Below are 20,617 nucleotides of genomic sequence, written 5' to 3'. Positions count from 1 at the left end.
ACACACGTGTTTTTTAAAGGTTTTATTTGGAAAAATGTTTTTCAGTGGAAAATGAAAAAATACATAAGACTTAAGTCTTATGTCCAAAATCTGAAAAATGGGCAACAAAAATGAAATGTCTTTTTTTGTACTTTAATGGGTAGGCAATTATGTTCATATTACAACCTTGTTGAAATAAATGTTACAACTGTGTTGAAATAAATGCACACACACGTTTTTAAAGGTTTTATTTGGAAAAATGTTTTTCAGTGGAAAATGAAAAAATACATAAGACTTAAGTCTTATGTCCAAAATCTGAAAAATGGGCAAAAAAAAATATATTTCTATTTTTCTACTTGAATGGATAGGCAATTACGTTCATATTACAACCTTGTTGAAATACATGTTTCAACCTTGTTGAAATAAATGTTACAACCTGATTGAAATAAATGTTACAACTGTGTTGAAATAAATGCACACAAGCGTTTTTAAAGGTTTTATTTGGAAAAATGTTTTTCAGTGGAAAATGAAAAAATACATAAGCCTTAAGTCTTATGTCCAAAATCTGAAAAATGGGCAAAAAAATATATATTTCTATTTTTGTACTTGAATGGATAGCCAATTACGTTCATATTACAACCTTGTTGAAATACATGTTTCAACCTTGTTGAAATAAATGTTACAACCTGATTGAAATAAATGTTACAACTGTGTTGAAATAAATGCACACAAGCGTTTTTAAAGGTTTTATTTGGAAAAATGTTTTTCAGTGGAAAATAAAAAAAATACATAAGCCTTAAGTGTTATGTCCAAAATCTGAAAAATGTGCAAAAAAATTCATATTTCTATTTTTGTACTTAAATGGATAGGCAATTACGTTCACATTACAACCTTGTAGAAATACATGTTTCAACCTTGTTGAAATAAATGTTACAACCTGATTGAAATAAATGTTACAACTGTGTTGAAATAAATGCACACAAGCGTTTTTAAAGGTTTTATTTGGAAAAATGTTTTTCAGTGGAAAATGAAAAAATACATAAGACTTAAGTTTTATGTCCAAAATCTGAAAAATGGGCAACAAAAATGAAATGTCTTTTTTTTTACTTTAATGGGTAGGCAATTATGTTCATATTACAACCTTGTTGAAATAAATGTTACAACTGTGTTGAAATAAATGCACACACACGTTTTTAAAGTTTTTATTTGGAAAAATGTTTTTCAGTGGAAAATGAAAAAATACATAAGACTTAAGTCTTATGTCCAAAATCTGAAAAATGGGCAAAGAAATATATATTTCTATTTTTGTACTTGAATGGATAGGCAATTACGTTCATATTACAACCTTGTTGAAATAAATGTTACAACTGTGTTGAAATAAATGCACACACACGTTTTTAAAGGTTTTATTTGGAAAAATGTTTTTCAGTGGAAAATGAAAAAATACATAAGACTTAAGTCTTATGTCCAAAATCTGAAAAATGGGCAAAAAAATATATATTTCTATTTTTCTACTTGAATGGATAGGCAATTACGTTCATATTACAACCTTGTTGAAATAAATGTTACAACCTGATTGAAATAAATGTTACAACTGTGTTGAAATAAATGCACACAAGCGTTTTTAAAGGTTTTATTTGGAAAAATGTTTTTCAGTGGAAAATGAAAAAATACATAAGACTTAAGTCTTATGTCCAAAATCTGAAAAATGGGCAACAAAAATGAAATGTCTTTTTTTTTACATTAATGGGTAGGCAATTATGTTCATATTACAACCTTGTTGAAATAAATGTTACAACTGTGTTGAAATAAATGCACACACACGTTTTTAAAGGTTTTATTTGGAAAAATGTTTTTCAGTGGAAAATGAAAAAATACATAAGACTTAAGTCTTATGTCCAAAATCTGAAAAATGGGCAAAGAAATATATATTTCTATTTTTGTACTTGAATGGATAGCCAATTACGTTCATATTACAACCTTGTTGAAATACATGTTTCAACCTTGTTGAAATAAATGTTACAACCTGATTGAAATAAATGTTACAACTGTGTTGAAATAAATGCACACAAGCGTTTTTAAAGGTTTTATTTGGAAAAATGTTTTTCAGTGGAAAATAAAAAAAATACATAAGCCTTAAGTGTTATGTCCAAAATCTGAAAAATGTGCAAAAAAATTCATATTTCTATTTTTGTACTTAAATGGATAGGCAATTACGTTCACATTACAACCTTGTAGAAATACATGTTTCAACCTTGTTGAAATAAATGTTACAACCTGATTGAAATAAATGTTACAACTGTGTTGAAATAAATGCACACAAGCGTTTTTAAAGGTTTTATTTGGAAAAATGTTTTTCAGTGGAAAATGAAAAAATACATAAGACTTAAGTTTTATGTCCAAAATCTGAAAAATGGGCAACAAAAATGAAATGTCTTTTTTTTTACTTTAATGGGTAGGCAATTATGTTCATATTACAACCTTGTTGAAATAAATGTTACAACCTGATTGAAATAAATGTTACAACTGTGTTGAAATAAATGCACACAAGCGTTTTTAAAGGTATTATTTGGAAAAATGTTTTTCATTGGAAAATGAAAAAATACATAAGACTCAAGTCTTATGTCCAAAATCTAAAAAATGTGCAAAAATATATATATTTCTATTTTCGTATTTAAAGGGATAGGCAATTACGTTCATAATACAACCTTGTTGAAATAAATGTTAAAACTGTGTTGAAATAAATGCACACACGTGTTTTTTAAAGGTTTTATTTGGAAAAATGTTTTTCAGTGGAAAATGAAAAAATACATAAGACTTAAGTCTTATGTCCAAAATCTGAAAAATGGGCAACAAAAATGAAATGTCTTTTTTTGTACTTTAATGGGTAGGCAATTATGTTCATATTACAACCTTGTTGAAATAAATGTTACAACTGTGTTGAAATAAATGCACACACACGTTTTTAAAGGTTTTATTTGGAAAAATGTTTTTCAGTGGAAAATGAAAAAATACATAAGACTTAAGTCTTATGTCCAAAATCTGAAAAATGGGCAAAAAAATATATATTTCTATTTTTCTACTTGAATGGATAGGCAATTACGTTCATATTACAACCTTGTTGAAATACATGTTTCAACCTTGTTGAAATAAATGTTACAACCTGATTGAAATAAATGTTACAACTGTGTTGAAATAAATGCACACAAGCGTTTTTAAAGGTTTTATTTGGAAAAATGTTTTTCAGTGGAAAATGAAAAAATACATAAGCCTTAAGTCTTATGTCCAAAATCTGAAAAATGGGCAAAAAAATATATATTTCTATTTTTGTACTTGAATGGATAGCCAATTACGTTCATATTACAACCTTGTTGAAATACATGTTTCAACCTTGTTGAAATAAATGTTACAACCTGATTGAAATAAATGTTACAACTGTGTTGAAATAAATGCACACAAGCGTTTTTAAAGGTTTTATTTGGAAAAATGTTTTTCAGTGGAAAATAAAAAAAATACATAAGCCTTAAGTGTTATGTCCAAAATCTGAAAAATGTGCAAAAAAATTCATATTTCTATTTTTGTACTTAAATGGATAGGCAATTACGTTCACATTACAACCTTGTAGAAATACATGTTTCAACCTTGTTGAAATAAATGTTACAACCTGATTGAAATAAATGTTACAACTGTGTTGAAATAAATGCACACAAGCGTTTTTAAAGGTTTTATTTGGAAAAATGTTTTTCAGTGGAAAATGAAAAAATACATAAGACTTAAGTTTTATGTCCAAAATCTGAAAAATGGGCAACAAAAATGAAATGTCTTTTTTTTTACTTTAATGGGTAGGCAATTATGTTCATATTACAACCTTGTTGAAATAAATGTTACAACTGTGTTGAAATAAATGCACACACACGTTTTTAAAGTTTTTATTTGGAAAAATGTTTTTCAGTGGAAAATGAAAAAATACATAAGACTTAAGTCTTATGTCCAAAATCTGAAAAATGGGCAAAGAAATATATATTTCTATTTTTGTACTTGAATGGATAGGCAATTACGTTCATATTACAACCTTGTTGAAATAAATGTTACAACTGTGTTGAAATAAATGCACACACACGTTTTTAAAGGTTTTATTTGGAAAAATGTTTTTCAGTGGAAAATGAAAAAATACATAAGACTTAAGTCTTATGTCCAAAATCTGAAAAATGGGCAACAAAAATGAAATGTCTTTTTTTTTACATTAATGGGTAGGCAATTATGTTCATATTACAACCTTGTTGAAATAAATGTTACAACTGTGTTGAAATAAATGCACACACACGTTTTTAAAGGTTTTATTTGGAAAAATGTTTTTCAGTGGAAAATGAAAAAATACATAAGACTTAAGTCTTATGTCCAAAATCTGAAAAATGGGCAAAGAAATATATATTTCTATTTTTGTACTTGAATGGATAGCCAATTACGTTCATATTACAACCTTGTTGAAATACATGTTTCAACCTTGTTGAAATAAATGTTACAACCTGATTGAAATAAATGTTACAACTGTGTTGAAATAAATGCACACAAGCGTTTTTAAAGGTTTTATTTGGAAAAATGTTTTTCAGTGGAAAATGAAAAAATACATAAGCCTTAAGTCTTATGTCCAAAATCTGAAAAATGGGCAAAAAAAAATATATTTCTATTTTTGTACTTGAATGGATAGCCAATTACGTTCATATTACAACCTTGTTGAAATACATGTTTCAACCTTGTTGAAATAAATGTTACAACCTGATTGAAATAAATGTTACAACTGTGTTGAAATAAATGCATACAAGCGTTTTTAAAGGTTTTATTTGGAAAAATGTTTTTCAGTGGAAAATAAAAAAAATACATAAGCCTTAAGTGTTATGTCCAAAATCTGAAAAATGTGCAAAAAAATTCATATTTCTATTTTTGTACTTAAATGGATAGGCAATTACGTTCACATTACAACCTTGTAGAAATACATGTTTCAACCTTGTTGAAATAAATGTTACAACCTGATTGAAATAAATGTTACAACTGTGTTGAAATAAATGCACACAAGCGTTTTTAAAGGTTTTATTTGGAAAAATGTTTTTCAGTGGAAAATGAAAAAATACATAAGACTTAAGTCTTATGTCCAAAATCTGAAAAATGGGCAACAAAAATGAAATGTCTTTTTTTTTTACTTTAATGGGTAGGCAATTATGTTCATATTACAACCTTGTTGAAATAAATGTTACAACTGTGTTGAAATAAATGCACACACACGTTTTTAAAGGTTTTATTTGGAAAAATGTTTTTCAGTGGAAAATGAAAAAATACATAAGACTTAAGTCTTATGTCCAAAATCTGAAAAATGGGCAAAGAAATATATATTTCTATTTTTGTACTTGAATGGATAGGCAATTACGTTCATATTACAACCTTGTTGAAATAAATTTTAAAACTGTGTTGAAATAAATGCACACACGCGTTTTTTAAAGGTTTTATTTGGAAAAATGTTTTTCAGTGGAAAATGAAAAAATACATAAGACTTAAGTCTTATGTCCAAAATCTGAAAAATGGGCAACAAAAATGAAATGTCTTTTTTTGTACTTTAATGGGTAGGCAATTATGTTCATATTACAACCTTGTTGAAATAAATGTTACAACTGTGTTGAAATAAATGCACACACACGTTTTTAAAGGTTTTATTTGGAAAAATGTTTTTCAGTGGAAAATGAAAAAAATACATAAGACTTAAGTCTTATGTCCAAAATCTGAAAAATGGGCAAAAAAATATATATTTCTATTTTTCTACTTGAATGGATAGGCAATTACGTTCATATTACAACCTTGTTGAAATAAATGTTACAACCTGATTGAAATAAATGTTACAACTGTGTTGAAATAAATGCACACAAGCGTTTTTAAAGGTTTTATTTGGAAAAATGTTTTTCAGTGGAAAATGAAAAAATACATAAGCCTTAAGTCTTATGTCCAAAATCTGAAAAATGGGCAAAAAAATATATATTTCTATTTTTGTACTTGAATGGATAGCCAATTACGTTCATATTACAACCTTGTTGAAATACATGTTTCAACCTTGTTGAAATAAATGTTACAACCTGATTGAAATAAATGTTACAACTGTGTTGAAATAAATGCACACAAGCGTTTTTAAAGGTTTTATTTGGAAAAATGTTTTTCAGTGGAAAATAAAAAAAATACATAAGCCTTAAGTGTTATGTCCAAAATCTGAAAAATGTGCAAAAAAATTCATATTTCTATTTTTGTACTTAAATGGATAGGCAATTACGTTCACATTACAACCTTGTAGAAATACATGTTTCAACCTTGTTGAAATAAATGTTACAACCTGATTGAAATAAATGTTACAACCTTGTTGAAATAAATGCACACAAGCGTTTTTAAAGGTTTTATTTGGAAAAATGTTTTTCATTGGAAAATGAAAAAATACATAAGACTTAAGTCTTATGTCCAAAATCTGAAAAATGGGCAACAAAAATGAAATGTCTTTTTTAGTACTTTAATGGGTAGGCAATTATGTTCATATTACAACCTTGTTGAAATAAATGTTACAACTGTGTTGAAATTAATGCACATACGCGTTTTTTAAAGGTTTTATTTGGAAAAATGTTTTTCAGTGGAAAATGAAAAAATACATAAGACTTAACTCTTATGTCCAAAATCTGAAAAATGTGCAAAAAAAAATATATTTCAATTTTTGTATTTAAAGGGATAGGCAATTACGTTCATATTACAACCTTGTTGAAATAAATGTTACAACCTTGTTGAAATAAATGATACAACTGTGTTGAAATAAATGATACAACTGTGTTGAAATGAATGTACACAAGCGTTTTTTAAAGGTTTAATTTGGAAAAATGTTTTTCAGTGGAAAATGAAAAAATACATAAGACTTAAGACTTATGTCCAAAATCTAAATAATGGGCAAAAATATATACATTTCTTTTTTTCTTCATAAAAGGATAGGCAATTACGTTCATATTACAACCTTGTTGAAATAAATGTTACAACCTTGTTGAAATAAATGTTACAACTGTGTTGAAATAAATTCACACAAGCATTTTTTAAAGGTTTTAAGAAAAATCTTTTTCAGTGGAAAATGAAAAAATACTTAAGATCATAGTCTTATGTCTAAAATCAGAACAATGGGCAAAAAAAAACTTTTTTTGTACTGAAATGGATAAGCAATTACGTTCTTATTACAACTGTGTTGAAATAAATGTACACAAGCGTTTTTTTAAAGGTTTTATTTGGAAAAATGTTTTTCAGTGGAAAATGTAAAAAATACATAAAACTTAAGTCTTATGTCCAAAATCTGAAAAATGGGCAACACAAATAAAATGTCTTTTTTTGTACTTAAATGGATAGGCAATTACTGTCATATTACAACCATGTTGAAATAAATGAATATGAATGCGTTTTAGGATATTTATTGGGAAAAATGTTTTTCAGTGGAAAAAGAAAAAAATACCTAAGATACGTAAATACGTCTTCTGTCCAAAATCAAAAAAATGGGCAAAAATTATTATTTTTCTTTTATTGCACTTAAATGGATAGGCAATTATGTTCCTATTACAAAGATGTTGAAATGAATGAATATGAATGCGTTTTAGGATATTTAGTGTCCCACCGGCTATTTTTCCCCACACAGTGCAGACTGCATCCAAGCTCAGACAGAGTAAAGTAAGTGGAAGTCCTTTCATATGTGGCTTTGGCATGTACTCCAGGGGGAACCTGCTCAACCAGGGGGCATGCTAAGAAAGCGAAAAACCTCCAGACGCCTAACTGAACGAGCCCTTCCTTAGCCCTGGGAGATACATTCACCAATGCATCCACAGAGCCCCACTGAGCTCTCAGCCAAGGTTGGGATTTCATCCGAGATCATGGGGCTCACAATGTGGTGCCTTATCCCAGGGGTGCACAACAAGGGCTGATCCGTTTCATAGTTTTGTGCCAACTTAATTATTTGATTGACTCAATCATAACTTGTCTGACGTGTATGAGTGCCAGCAAAGCTGCACACTCCAAGTGTAGCCTAATGATTCTACTGTGCTCTAGTACAGGCTTGAACCTGCCCTTGAGGACCGGAGAACCACCCAGTTGCGTCCGCATTTTCAGGGGTCTTTAATCTCACAGAACTAGATCAGTATTGCAGTCGTTAGGAAAGTTGTGTTTAGATTTTAACAAATGTCATTTGCAGAAAAACCAGAAACATAGTGATGTCACATTATAATGGTTGTTATTAAAAATGAGACATTAAAAGATAGAAATAAAATGCCCTGTAAAATGACCAATACCTCTCAGTATTGGTGGGAGGGTGAACAAAAGAATTGTTGTAATTTATATGGCAAATATTTATGAACATATTTAGCACATCCAGATAATAACTTTGGATGATATATATAGTTAAGTATTAGTGGAATGGACAAAACATTTTTACTAGTCCTCACTCTTGGAGAAATATCTGCCCAAAATGACAGCAGGGGTGGTGAGGTTTAGTCCTGGGCTTTGCCTACTGTTCATTTCAATGTCTGTGACCTTTGTACTCCCTGTATCCGGTGACACACTGTCTCCAGAAAAGTTTCCAACAGTTTAACCACTTTCTTACAAGACCACAGCCTAGATGTTTCCTCGATACAGCAGCGTTGAGCCGGGCAAACTTGAAAAACAAGGTCCTATTATCGCTACAGCAGCCGGTGTAACCCAAAATGCACAATGCTCCCAGTAATTGGGTCGGATCTAGGGCGAATCATGTCCTCACCACAAACGATCCGCTCCAGAGTTTTTGTGTGACCAGACAGTCTCAACAGGGTCTCGTTATGGTTGTTTTGGTGCACATCAGAAGCACAGCAGCGTTCGATTCAAACAGACTCAACAAGACGGGTGTGAAAGCGCCCTCACTTGGCATGCCTGTGTGTACACATATTAGAGGTCCCATATTGTACACCTTTCCAGTGTTTTACCTTAGGTTCTGATACGTATAAGACAACGTTCTGTGGTTTCAAGTACCGAACACAATCTCTATCCAGTTTTACATTCATTAGCGCCACACATGAGCTTTTTCCGGGGAAGAGGTTGTTTCGTGACTGTTCCTGTAAAATACAAAAATGACAAACACAAATAAAACATACATTTATGTATTTCCATTTATATACAGTTTGATCAAAATATTAACCCGGACTATAAAATGCAAATAGTCAGGCAAACACAATTATTCATTTTTGTTTATCAAGAACAATGCTCACTCTATATCAGAGGTCCCCAAACTCAGCCCTGGGGGCCCCCTGTGTATGCTGGTTATTGTTGCAACCCCAACTGCAATCACAAAACTTCTCTTATTTACCCTCTTAAGCCACATTTTCTCAGACATAGCTATGCATGCCATGAGGAATAAAACTCATGTTGTTATTGTGCTGTATTGAAAACAATTACATAAATTACATTTTGTTTTATCAGGAATGTTAGACTAAGGTTAATGAATGGACTCCTAATTAGGTTGCTGAACACATGTTTAATTTGTCATAAATCTATCAACACAATGCAGGTTTGGCTCATTATCATTTGCTTTGTTTTTGAAAATGTTAAATAATTTTCCATGTGGTTAGTTTTAGTGGCCAGGTGTTCACAATTCCACCAATTAGGAGCCTATTAATTCACCTCAGTCTTTAGTTCAATCAGTTAATAAGTTTCCTTTTGCAATTTCTTGCACTATAGCACAAGAAGCACAATACAGACATGGCTATTTTATCTTTCGTGACTGACACAACATGGTTTAAGAAGGTAAATAATCCTTTGAAACATCAATAGAATATCATTAAGAAAAATTTACATCTTGTTAAAGTTCTGGGATTGCAATTGTGGTTGGAACAAAAACCAGCATACACAGGGGTCCTCCAGGACCAAGTTTGGGAACCACAGCCCTATTCAGCATTCATGAAAACACATTATACATTCAAACTTTCAACATTTTGTCTCAGATTCCATACACTCAAACCCGCAATCTATATACTCAAGAAACACAATCTATATCCAGGTGTATTCAATAAATAACACTGCATGTTTTATTAAATATTATATACGCATCTTAAATATTCAAATGTTCTTTCTATAAAAAAAAGCATGATAAACCATTATTTTGAAGGAACAAGTTATATATTCAACAGTTCGAATATATACACTCAGAGCACTTTATTAGGAAGACAGCTCTCAAAACGGCCTCAATTCTTCATTGTATGATTTCACAAGATTTTAAAAACATTACTTTGAGATTCTGTTCCATGTTGAATTTCTGCAGGTTTGTCAGGTGCACATTCATGCTGCTGCAAATCTCCCATTCTACCACATACCAAAGGTATCCCATTGGATTCAGATCCGGTGACTGGGAAGAACATTGAACTCATTGTCATGTTCACGAAACCAGGTCGATGCCTTTTGCTTTGTCATGATGGAAGTAGCCATGGGTATTTTGTGGCCATGAAGGGATGCACATGATCAGCAACAATACTAAATCAGGTTGTGACATTCAAGCAATGATTGATTGATTGGTATTAACAGGCCCAAATGAGGCAAAAAAACACCATTAGCCACCAGCCTGGACTGTTGACACAAGGCAGGTTGGATTCATGCTGTTGGCACCAAGTTCAGACCCTACCATCTGTATGTATCATCAGAAATCGAGATTCATCAGACCAGGCTATATTTTCTTTTAGTCTTCAACCGTCCATTATTGGTCTGGTCTGTTCTGTTCTTGGCTGAGAGAAGTGGAACCCGACATGGTCTTCTGCTGTTGTAGCCCATCTGCCTTAAGGTTTGACATGTTGTGCATTCTGAGATGCTTTCCAGATCACCAGAATTGTTGTTATCTGAGTTACAATAGCCTTTCTTTCAGCTCTAAGCAGCACCTGGCCATTCTCCATTGACCTCTCATGAAGGCATTTCCGTCCGCAGAACTGGCACTCACTGGTTTTTTGGTTTTTCTGAGTAAAGTCTCGAGACAGCTCTGTGTGAAAATCCCAGGAGACAAGCAGTTACAGAAATACTCCATAAACCAGCCTGCCTGACATCAACAATCATGCCACAGTCAAAATCACTGAGATCTCATTTTTTTCTCCATTTTGATGGTTGAGGTGAACATTAACTGAAGCCCCAGACCTGTATCTGCATGCTTTTATGCTCTGCACTACAGCCACATGATTGGGATCAGCATGGAATCCACTTATTTACTTTACTGAAACAAATAAATGACCCAAAGAACCCATTATGGACTAAGGCACCCTATAGAAAAACCCATAGAAAGGCCAAGGAATCGCATGCGTGTCAACAGTCAACATACGTCTTGAAAAACAGTCATAGGATCAAATACAATGCTGGCATTGTCCCTCTGTTAAGGGAGATGCAACGTGCAGGTCGCATCCGCCCATAAGGGGTCCCAAAAACACGTATAGAAGAAGTCTATTCAGGATTGAGGAGCTCAAGATACACTTAATATCACAATAACTGCACACAATACATGTTAATATTCCCATTTAGGATACAGAAAGATATTAATTGGCAACTTCAAAATTCAGTTGCTATAACCGGACCTCTTTTGTAAAAGATCAGGTGTGCCAGATGGGCATGTTCTGTACAGTACCGCAATTCAGACATAAAACATACGACATTCAGACATAAAATCCCATAAAGTAACATAAGAAGCTACCCAAGAACTCACAGCAAACACCAAGGATGGTTTCTTATCCGTCTGCCATTTTGTTTGCCACTCAAACTGCTACAGCAACTAAACAGATATTTCACTGCATCAGGCACAACTATATGACCATAAAAACATGAGTTATGAGAATGTTATATCAAATAAAGTTGTATTGTATTGGCCAAGAGCTGAATTAGTACAATTGCATCACATTGCAAATACCGCCCTCCTGTAAGCATTGCATTCGTGCTCGAGTCCAGAGCAACTCGGTATCCATTCGATTACCCTGGTCAGGTACAATAGCGGCGCAATATGTGGCAATCCAAGACACAACCTTCTGGGTACTAGCTCCACTCTCCACAGAATCCACTCCAGTGCAAGATCTGTGACAAATTTCCTCCCTGCTGCCAGGCCAAGAGCATTTATTTTGGTAGCCCATCAAGCTCCAGTCAGCTCTTCACAGACAGTGTGAAAACAGTCACATTTTATGGGTGCAGAATTAATGCCGCAGGAAAGCACATGCCCCTGGGGGTCTGGGCAGCCTCTCGTCTCTGTCTTGGTTCAGCCGTTCCCTGTACCAAAATTCTTCTGCCTCCACTGATGTTCAAAATGGCCACCAGAAGTGCACTTCACGTTTTGGATAATCGATATTCAGGGCTTAGAGCAGGGGTGTCAAACTGAATCCCCCGGGGGCCGCAGTGTCTGCTGGTTTTTGTGGTTTCCTTTCAATCAGCTGCCAATTAAGGCCAATTAACCAGCCCACCCCAAAAACCAGCAGACACTACGGCCCTCCAGGACTGGAGTTTGACACCTGTGGCTTAGAGGGTGGTGGCCGTCTTATCAGGCTCAAGATTGTGCTCTTCCAGCAAGCTCAAGAACACTCATGGGGAGTGCAGCTCCTCAATCAGTATAGCCATCTCCTCTTCTGGGTTAGTGGTCTAGAAGAAAATATAAAAAACAAAATACTAATGTGGGGATGCAGACTATTTACTGCTCCGTGTCACTGCCAATATGCACTCCATGTTCCTAATTTAACATCTCTCATACTGAACATTACGTCTCAAAAAAGCCCCTTGTAATCCCACATAATAATAATATCCTCACACATCATCAGCATTTGAAATGTGACAATACAGTAAAACGCGACAGTCTAAGCACCAATATAAAACACTTCCTGACTTCTCCTTGCTGAGCATAGGGCCTTTAAGCACACTTCACAGATCTCCAAAAGGTTTCAGGACTTCTTAACCCTTTGATGCACAACATGGGTGAAAAGTGACCCGGGCGAGTGAGATCGCCATGTAGTGCATGAACGCATGCACTCAAAGACTAAAATCTAACCTTCTACCACCTCACAACACAGAAAAATGTGAGGGACCTGTGGTTTGGTACAGATCAGCACTACTCAATTCCACGTCCTGCAGGCCGCGGTGTCTGCAGGCATTTGCTTCAACTGTGCGCTACACCTCCGGATTTCACCAACTTGCTTATTATCTCAACAAAGCAGGTAAAATAATGACTGAAATCAGGCGGTGTAGCACACGGTAGGAACAATCGCCTGCAGACACTGCAGCCCACAGGATGCGGAATTGCATGGGGATAGATACAGGCCTTAAGACTAGGCAGGAAATCAAGCAGAGGGCAGTGAGCAGAGAGCAGTGTTGCTTGTACCGTCCTGCAATGAATATCACTGTAAAGGCTTGGCAGGACTTATAGACAATAAATGTGGTGACAAATAATTTCACAGGTCTACAATTTGGAAAGTCTTGTCCCCAAAAACAGTCATGCAATGCTATTCGCTGGATTGCATAAGCCAGGGGTGTCCAATCTTATCCAGAAAGGGCCGGTGTGTGTGCAGATTGTTGTTTTAGCACAGGACTAAGACAGCTGATTCTACTCATCAAGGTCTTGATTAAAGACCACAATTAGTTCGTTAGTATAATTAGGTGTGTTACTGCTGGGTTAAAACAAAAACCTGCACCCACGCCGGCCCTTTTGGGATAAGATTGGACACCACTGGCATAAGCAAAAGCACTCTCTGCACTGCCTTGCCTGGCATTTCTACCATGGTCTTAAGTTATTAATTCACAACTCTACCATGCACCCCAACACCCAAATGCAAATGTGGGACATGCACCTGTATGAAAGCAGTCTCCACAAGGTGACAGACACAAACCCATTCAAACCCGTGTTTGTTCAAGGCCTCCCATCTACTTCAGGACGACGGCAACCCCGGAATATTACAGGTGTGCCACTTACAGCATTGAAATATGTTGTGAATGAGAGGAGCTCACACAAAGTAAATTGGTTCGCTGAATTGAAATTGAAAAAGCACTCTGTAGTTCACTCTAAAGACCACGGTTCATACTTCTTTGTATGCCGCTTTGGTAAAAGCATCGGTGGAATAAAAACGTAATGTAATGACTCTGGCAGTTCAAAGAAATTCTGTTCTGTAACAGTCAATCAGTAGACTACGCAAGCTATGAACACCATTTAAAAAAAACCCTTTCCCTTTGTATCCAACCATGGCCTCAGACCAAAGAACACCACTGTGACAACAGCACAGCCATCAGTCAAAATAAATAAATTATGATACAATACTTACAATCGGCATTACGAGAACATGGGAGCATTACGGAGTTTTGCAATGACAGTATCCCTTTGCCTGCACGGCTCCAGAAGCCTTGTCAAATTACTGGTCCAGCGCATTGAATAATGCTTGCAGAACAGCAGCAACTAGCTACCTTACCAAGACATGTAGTGGAGGCAGAACCACTGGGTGTTTGCAAGACCAGACTTGATACAGTGCTAGACACTAGCTTTAAGACAAACTAGATACACTTTAGTGGTAGGAAAAGGTGAGCATTGCTGCGCTGAATAGCCTGCTATCACCGTTATGTTATGGTAATAATGACTGAAGACACAAAACAAATTCCTTGATAAAGCCCCAAAACACAACAGCATCTAGTATGTGATTATTTTACATGGACAAAACCATAATGTCACTGGGCTCATGTTGGGCTCAGGGAGATAAACTGTATAGGCTAATATTAACATTCAAAGAGTCTGTGCTGCCTCCGTCAAAGCTCCCTCTTGGGAAAAGGCGGAAAAGGCTACTGATCTAGAAGTAAAAAAAATAAATTAACAGTGGTACTTAATTAAAAGATAAAACAACATTTCCCAAAGATGTTCCTTTTCACCAAGGGATCGTACCATCACTGCATTACCAGTACTTTAATTTAATGCATTCGTTTATTCGACAGGGGCAATGCAAATGAAGAACATTTCTATAAATGTGCCAGTATAGCCAAGGAGGCTAACTTTCATCTGTTGTCCCTGGGCTACAAGTCTTTGGACTGGAGGACGGCCGGGTAGGAAAAGGTCAAAGTAATTACTGCAATTAGCGCTACAAAAGCAAATTGCTGGGTAGATATTGCAGCACCACATGACGGTTGCAGCGAGATTTGTGAATACTGAATTTGTACTTAAATCATGTTAAGTTATTAATTAGGGAATAATTATCCATCGACCAATTATCCATTACCCATCCAGTGATCCATAGACCTCTGAAATACACAACAGCGTCTGCATTCACAGGAATAGGTCTATGCTTAGGAGAAATTTTCAGCATTATCCACAGTCAGTGAAGTCACCAGAAGTCAAAATAGGTCTACTTCTACTTCAGTTACACCTACGGCATCTTTATTATTTAAAGTTTGTCCATTTTCACAAAACAACCCTGTTCAAAAGTCCCCAGTTAGTGGAGCAGAGACACCTAACTTTGCTCCACCATAAAAATTGAACACACAGAAAATTTTAATAATTTAATTACTTTCAGGTGACCTCATAAATGACCAAAGTACCAACACAGCCAGCAGAGTTCCTGTAAAATCAGACCGCCATGTACTCAAGTCCAAAGCCTTGTAGGCCAAGGTCTACAGGTGAAAATAAGTCTCCGTAAATCAATATTAATTAAATCAGCAGATCTGTTCTGACGAGCTTCCACAATTCAATTTACCATGTAGCTTCAAAAATGTAAATAAATAAATAAAGATTTCATGAAAGAGGAAATATATCCACAGCAGATTAATTAATAGAATATAGAATAGATTACAAGATCCTGTTGTTAACTTATAAAGCTTTAAGAGGCTTGACCCCAGAATATTTCTGTGCACCACTCATTTCCTTACCCTCCAAGACTACTTCGTTCTCAAGATGCTGGCTATTAAAAAATGCCAAGTGCATCTAAAATGACGCCGGGAGGAAAATACTTTTCTTACACATGTGCACTATTAGCGTCCACAGATAACCGTTTTAATAGTCATTTCAAGAGTCCGAATATATACAACTACAAAACAATAATAATGCTTTAGTTTTCGAAGCAGTGTTAATACAATTACCATCTTAATGAAAAGAATCATTGTTGAATGAAGACTTTTACAACTTACATACATGGCAACCGTCTATTGTTCCTACGCTATGCAAATAAATCAAATAGGCCTACGGCAAGCGTTTTGATATTCCACATTAAAAAATAAACAAATGTGCACCATCTAATGAAAATAAAGATCATATTAACAAAAAAAAGAAGAAGAAAAAAAAGTCTCGCATTCACGCAGTATGTTTCATCTCACTGGGGACTTCATTAAGAGCCCACGTACTTCAAGCGGGTCTTTAAAAACAGCAGTGCGTCCACATTCTGAGAATATGCGGTTTCGCAGTTCGTTTAAAACCAGGCCAACAGCCAAGAAACGCATTGGGAAGAAAAGGAGGCAGCAGAGACGCGCAGATATTTACCTCTCCGGTTACATGCGCTGCAGTTTCCGCCATCTCGATCCATGTTTTCAGGTGACGCGCTTCTTTTTAAGGTTTGAAGGTTTTTAATATTATTCTGAGAATATTTGTCTATGATATTATATAATAGAAACATTATTTAAATTGTTTGACGTATATACATGTTTTGTGTAGTTCGGCTACACGTTTAACCATTTAACCATTTGGACTAGAGGTGCGAACGATTCATACAGGTGCAGCGATTCTGATAAACGAGACGAGAATTTAGAAAAGCGGAGTCTTGATTTCAGTAGGCCTACATCTAAGCACTGCGGTATAATGGGCATTGTGAACTACACCTTTAAGGTGACATTTTATTTTGCATACTTTAATAAAAGGACTACCTGCAGCAAAGGACTTTAAATCTCTGAATCTGTCGAAACTTTATGTCGGAAGCAGGCCTAAATTAAGGCTGTTCGCCACGACTTCAGTCAGTAAGTATAGACTGACACAATATGTCTTGCAGCATTTACGTGAATATGTACATTTGATATCAGTAGAATGTGTTGGTATGATTATGTGCTTACCTATTGCTGTGATGACGAATATTATAAACTCCAATCTGTAATAATCCATCCTTTACCCCCATTCAGCGTTTGCAGCGCTCAAACATTTCATCCTACCCATGGAGGTGTATTGCGCATGTGCACTTCACAACTACGTCACTTTTCTCGTTTCGTGTCACACCTGTAGATTCGTAAGCACATTGACTCTGGTAACTTCAGGAACTTAGTGGATAAAGGAATCGTTCACGAAATCAATAAATATATGAATAATTTTCGTGTCTTTATCTGTTTTCTGTCCTGGTGCTGTAAATCTCTTTAATTAGCTGTAATTTCTCTTAATTTACTATCATTGTTATTTTACTTTGATGTGTATGTACTGGTTTATTGGTCTCTGTATTCCAATAAATAATAAAAGAAAACCCCCCTAAATTCATGCTACCTTCACCTGGATTTATTTTTCACCATAATTAACATGGTTTTTTCTGTGATTTACAGTGGTATTATTTCAAAATCTCTAAATCCCAAGAGTACCATATGTCACGCTCAACATTATTCCTTTTCAACCAATCAAAAGGCTACTGTATACTATTGATTTGAGCCCCGATCAAAAACCCGACTAAATTTGATAAATTTCTCAACTAAAGCAAAACCCCCTCGGGATTTGGGTGGAGACGCGTGATACTGGGCCAAGCACATTTTTCTTCAGTTCTTTGATTCTGTTTGTGTTATCAAAATCGCCAAACGTTGATTGTAGTCATCCATGACACCTTTAAGATAAACTGACCAGCTTCAAGCACACACTTTGACGCGTGTTAAATCGGTTATGATAAGAAACCGATTTGAAATCAGTTATAATAATAATAATATTATGTTCATACACACTGAAAATGTGTGCCAAACAAATAAGGGGGCTGCCATAGTGTTGTCTCATTCGATCAGTTAATAATGTTGTTGCATATGTTCACTCATAATTAAATACAATTATTTAATGGTTTTCATAATGTTATCTACTCATCTACAACTGGTCTGCTATTCTGTTACTCAGTCATAGAGCTCATTGAATCATGATACTTTCATAGGACTAACCAATATGACGTTTTTTTAAAATATTATATTCAAATTTCTTTGACTTGATATTTCCTATAAAACAATATGCTATCTATAGTTTTATGGTAGCAGTGTCTGGTAAAGTTATTTAGACTGTGAAAGTATGCAAAGTATAGTTTTATGTTGGTGGCATTTTCTGACACGCGGTTTCAGAACTAGGATTTGAGTCAACATGTTCTTGTCAAGTTCAATCAAATCCGACCTGATCCTGAACCCTGAACTTTGCACAAAAAAGTATTCGTATCGGACCTATCATTTACCTTGAGAGCCGACGTAAAAATGCTCGGCTCCTGAAGAGGAGTGCAGTTTGATTGGATCGCGTATCGGCCAATCGTTGACGGCCCCCGGCACTTTCCCGACCCAAATGGGCTCCTGAGGATTCGGGCAGAGTGAATGAGGCGAATTTACAAGCCTTCACTCGACTCTAGCAGTGTACTAAACATGCCATTCCCCCCACTTTTACTGCCATTATTACAACTGCTGCCGTGCTCTGAGATTCTCCCGGTGCCACCTACAACCACAATTTATTTAACAAATTGGGTGAGCAGGAACCCGATCACTGCGACAAGGGGTTTGAGAAACCCAAAGGATGAAATTTATCGAGAGAGGGAAGAGGAAACCAAATCAATAAAATTTTAAGAAAGTGGAGAGAAAGGGAGAGGGAGAGACAGAGCGGCAGTTTGTAGCACACTAAGTGCACGGGGGTAACAACGTGGGCCTCTCTTTCTCCAGTTGTTTTCTAATTCTCTGTTTTTCTGGACCGTTTCTTTCTCCTTCTACAGCACAGGTAACCGCAGTGTGTGGGTGGGCCTCCCTCGTGACTGACATGGTGATGAGGTCTCCAGGGGGCGACATTGGCTCAGGCGGTAAGAGCAGTCGGGAGGGTTGCTGGTTCGATCACGCCCTGGGTGTGTTGAAGTGTCCCTGAGCAAGACACCTAACCCCCAAATGCTCCTGACGAGCTGGTTGGTCCCTTGCATGGCAGCCAATCACCGTCGGTGTGTGGTGTGGCTGAATGAGAAGCATCAATTGTACAGCGCTTTGGACTAAGGTGCTATGTAAATGCCAGCCATTTAACATTTGCTCAGCCGGTCTCCGGAGCTAATGGTCAATGGGTCATTACTCCCAATCTGACCCCCCCCTGCTCCCCCCCACTGCACCCCACATCCACGGTCCGCACCTCAAAGCGCGGGGCCACAACCAACACCACTGGGCTTTTACAAAACGTCAGCACACAAAGACTGACTGATCATGCTCATTACACCAGCAAGGTCATTTAGCTGAGACAAGCGATCCCTCGCTTAATTAGGGTGGGGGGTCAAACCCGTAACGAGGTAGTAGAGCATCCGGAAGATAAGGTCACCGTGGTTTCACCCCCCCCACCCCAAATCCGTTGGCTACGATTGGCTCCGGCTTTAACCACGCCAGATGGGAAGGAGCTCTGATCTGATTGGTTACGGTCATGACCCCATGGGGTCGGTATAAATCGAGCCCCTGTGATAAGGCTTTGGAATAAATCACGGAGGCAGGCCTTTCCCTTTGCATCTTAGCAGCAATTTAAAGTAGAGCTTTTAAAACACATTTCAGGAAGTTTGTGGCGTCTTCTTCCAGTTTGCAGCAGGATAATAAGTAGGAGGCCAGCCCTCAACAGCCTTTCCCATGGTGACTGTTCCCCACTTCCCCACAGGAACCCTAAGGTTTTCAGTTAGATTTTTGCTTTGTTATTTTACCGTGTTTTACGTAATACTAATACCTTGGAAGGACATTTAGCCTCTAGGGCAGGGATTATCAGATTTGGCCCTTGATTCCAAATCCAGCCCAAATTTTTTTTTTCTCCTGAGGGAATAACTGAACAATTAGTGCTACTGATTGGTCAGACTGTCTTCACACCTGACTCCCAGGTAAAGGGTGGGTGGAAAACCATCAGTTCTCAGGCCTTGAGAACCATGACTTGATGACCCCTGCTCTATACATTACTGTCCATGATGGATGTGTAGAGATGGCACTGTATCTACATGTGTTCCTGTTCAACCATTAAGATCCTCTCTAAGTGGGCATGGCTTAAATGGTAAATGGTTGGCATTTATGTACCGTATCCAAAGCCCTGTGCAATTGATGCTTCTCATTCACACACACACTCACACACTCACACACTCACACACACACTCACACCAACGGCGATTGGCTGTCATGCAAGGCACCAACCAGCTCGTCAGGAGCATTTGGGGGTTAGGTGTCTTGCTCAGAGACACTTGGATAATCCCAGGGTGGGATCGAACCGGCAACCCTTCGACTGCCAGGCGACTGCTCTTACCGTCTGAGCCAATGTGGCCCCACAAACCAGATGTTGTGCAAATGAGAGAAAAAAGTAATGCTTTCTAGCCTAATGTGCACTGCAACTGTTGTGCAGTCAAAGCACCAAGCTCGATGACTCAGCACTGACACACCATTCAAATGTATA

At 36.2% G+C, this 20,617-nt stretch overlaps 1 long non-coding RNA gene across 1 annotated transcript; it reads right to left on the bottom strand.

The window, feature by feature from the left end:
• Nucleotides 1-12,099: 12,099 nt before the first annotated feature.
• LOC133112147 (uncharacterized) lies at nt 12,100-17,215 on the bottom strand. Its single transcript, XR_009705044.1, has 3 exons — nt 17,071-17,215; nt 16,508-16,569; nt 12,100-12,648 (listed from the first exon to the last, which is right to left on the bottom strand). It is a non-coding gene; the product is annotated as an uncharacterized LOC133112147 (long non-coding RNA).
• Nucleotides 17,216-20,617: the final 3,402 nt, after the last annotated feature.

This window comes from Conger conger, chromosome 15 (genome assembly GCF_963514075.1).
Source record: "Conger conger chromosome 15, fConCon1.1, whole genome shotgun sequence".
In the NCBI taxonomy this organism is placed as follows: Eukaryota; Metazoa; Chordata; class Actinopteri; order Anguilliformes; family Congridae; genus Conger; species Conger conger.
The sequence above is the reverse complement of the archived record's forward strand: the minus strand, read 5'-3'. Positions and strand labels throughout refer to the sequence as shown.